The sequence below is a fragment of the Tupaia chinensis genome, unplaced genomic scaffold, assembly GCF_000334495.1.
Source record: "Tupaia chinensis unplaced genomic scaffold, TupChi_1.0 Scaffold000212_1, whole genome shotgun sequence".
Lineage (NCBI taxonomy): Eukaryota > Metazoa > Chordata > Mammalia > Scandentia > Tupaiidae > Tupaia > Tupaia belangeri.
In genome coordinates this window covers 2753601-2756475 of record NW_006159687.1, presented here as the reverse complement: position 1 = coordinate 2756475, position 2875 = coordinate 2753601, and the positions used below count along the sequence as shown (strand labels likewise).

The window sequence follows — 2875 nt, the reverse complement described above, 5'->3', positions numbered from 1 at the left end:
GGGGGGCGCCGCGCGCGGCGGGGCGGGGGGCGGGGGCCCCCCTGCCGTTTCCAGCAGCATAAGAGCAAGCGAGGGCTGCGTTCAGAGTCCACGCGTGACCGTGGCCTGTCCAAACTGCCTTCGTCCCTGGGAGACGTCGCGGACGGCGATGTCTCTGTAAGGGTGTCCGAGCGAGGCTCGCTGTGCGCCTGAGCTGTGACGGCCAGTGAAGGCGGGACAGCTGCGGGGTCAGAGTGCCAAGGGGACAGTGCAGCCCCACCGTGACACAGTGCGTCCCACAGCCTGCCCGCGTGTGTACGGAGGAGGGGACTTAATTCCTAGCTGTTCCCTGAGAGTTGTGCACCCCCTTCTCTAGGCGGATCACCGGGAAGCCAGCTCCGGGTGAGTAATCCATGAATCACGAGAAGACTCGCTGTGCGGCAGAGGCAGAGCCAGGAGGGAGCTCTCCTATCAGATGAACTCCTCCAAGGCGGAGCAACCGGTGAGACCGGCTGGGGAAGAGGGAGTCAGGGCCCTTGCCCGGTGAGGGCGTTGCTTCGCCTGTTCTTTCAGGCGGTACCCTTTGCCCGGAGAGGTAGCCTGTGCCAATGGTGCAGCGGCGGAGACGGCCCCACCCAGGCCCACGCCCTGATCAGTCACTTGGCAGACTCCTCTCACCCTGCCCTTCCTGGCACCCCGTGCTTCGGGCGTCCTCCTTGGATCTATGTAGTAAACGGGAGGCTTTGGTAGCAGGCCCGGGTGGGCGGGTGAGCGAAGCGGGGAGGCTCTCTTACTGAGATCTCTCTTACAGGAAGCTACTTCACGCACCCGCGAGCCCCAGGGAACCAGCCGAGAAGTCCGGGCTGGTGCTTGCAGGGGCAAAGGAGTGTGAGAAGACGTGATTATTTCTTGCAAAGTGAGCAGCTCCACTCCCTCCGTGCCGTGGACTAATACGACATAATAGAGTGAGATCGGACAATGGTGACAGGGAGTCCATGCAGGCCCAACGGGTCCTAGTAAATGCACAGTCGTGGGTCTCTGCCGGGCTGGGGCTGCACTCCCCAGGAAATAATGTAGAGTTTTGGTTGTCACCAACGGGGTGCTGCTGGCATGTGGAGGAGGTGACTGAGCGGGGACTACGGATGTCCTGCCCTGGCCGGGAAGGTGGTCCCACCGACCATGCACACCCTGAAGCGCTGTCACAGCAGCAAGGCCGCTCCCTCAACCTCTAGACTTCCCGGCTTCTGGTTTGCTTAATCCAGCTCTTTGCAAATACGACTGATTCAGTTGGATGTTTCAGACATTGATAAATGTAAGCGCTATCGTCGAATGTGAAGGACAACATAAGTACCCAGGAGCAGGCTCGAGTCTCTGGAGAATGAATGGAGGTGATGGGTCTACCTTCAAATAAGATAAAGGCCTCGCGCTAGGCCAGGCCCCACATTCCAAATCTTTGAGACAGATACTCTGCATAGCAGGGCCGCACGTAGACAGGCTGTGAAGGGGAGCTTGTATTTAGGGTCCCTGAGCAGCACCCTTGGCGCCCTCAACCTCCCCGGACAGCTGTGGTCTCACGGGGACCCTAGCTCGGTGCTGCATCCCAGTTCAGCCCCTTTCACCGGTCGTGGGCCGTCGGTTGGCTCGGCAGGCTCGGATCCTGCAGCCCCTTAGGCACCATGTCCCTTCTGCAGCCCATCAGCATGTCCTGTGGCTACCTCCCCTTTTCTCCATGCTCCCAGCCTACACCAGGTCTGAGTTCTCTCTCTCGGGACTCGAGTAATAGCTTTCAACCTGCCTCCCCGGTTGCCCTCCGCCTCTGCCCTCCACCGGCCGTGTTCTCCTCCCGACACCTGCTGTGAACGTCCAGTCTCAAAGTTCTTCAGATCACGTCCCTTTTCAGCTTCAAGTCATGTAATGTGCTTCATCGCCCTCAAAAGTGAGCTTCGGACCAGCCTCTCTCCTTCCTCACTTCATCCTCTTGCCCCGACTCCCTGCTCCAGCCGCCAGGAGGCTTCTCCCCTGCACATGCTCAGCTCCTCTCTGCCCGGAGCGCCCTTCCAACCGCCGGCTGTTCTCGTGCTGCAGGCTCTGCTCCAACGGCACCTTTCCAGGCCTTTCCAGAGTCCCCCCACCATCGGCATCTAAAATCGCCTCCCTCCTCCCTGTTTAATACTTAATCTGAAAGTGCCCCATTTATTTGTTTGCATTCTCACTGTCTGCTTTCTTCTATTAGAATATAAGCTTCACGAGGGCAAAATCTTGTCTTGTTCTTTATTTTACCATCAGGGTCCAGAACAGTGCTTTTCACATAGTCGGTATTCAACAAGTATTTGTTCAGTGGATGAATAAATGAGTCTGATTTTTTTTTTTTTGGAAGAGGGCGTGTGTGCTTGCCAGATAATCAGAGAGAGAGAGACAGAGAGACAGAAAGCGAGAAATCACCCCCCGGGGGATGGCCACGCCGCAATCCCTCTTCTCCTCCATTCTCCTTTCAGGATCTTGGGCACACAAGCATGTGCTCCCAGTGTGAGTTGAAGCCACCGGGTCTGGGACTTGAACTGTGGTCGACTACATGGGAGTCCAGCGACATAGCCATTATGTTATCTGCTGGTCCTGAGTCTGATTTTTTATATAACAACCATATGAGTTGACAGAGAAAGTATTCTCAATTTTCTTTGTTTGTTTGTTTATGCCATAGAGCTTGTGTGTGTATGTGAGAGAGAGAGAGAGAGAGAAAGAGAGAGAGAGAGAGAAATCACCTCCCAGGGGGAGGGCCTTCTCCTCCATTCTCCTCTCAGGATTTTGGGCACGCACGCACACATGCCTAGCGTGATTTCAAGCCACTAGGTCTGGGCTCAACTGTGCAGTCGGCCATGTGGGATCCACACTTTAACTT

At 56.5% G+C, this 2875-nt stretch overlaps 1 long non-coding RNA gene across 1 annotated transcript in view; it reads left to right on the top strand.

The window, feature by feature from the left end:
• LOC102488067 (uncharacterized) overlaps positions 1-2225 on the top strand; it is a 51031-nt gene extending 48806 nt beyond the window's left edge. Inside the window, exons 4-5 of the long non-coding RNA XR_001370311.2 lie at positions 356-481; positions 791-2225. This is a non-coding gene — a long non-coding RNA (uncharacterized LOC102488067). The remainder of the gene's footprint in view (positions 1-355; positions 482-790) is intronic.
• The last annotated feature ends 650 nt before the right edge of the window (positions 2226-2875 follow it).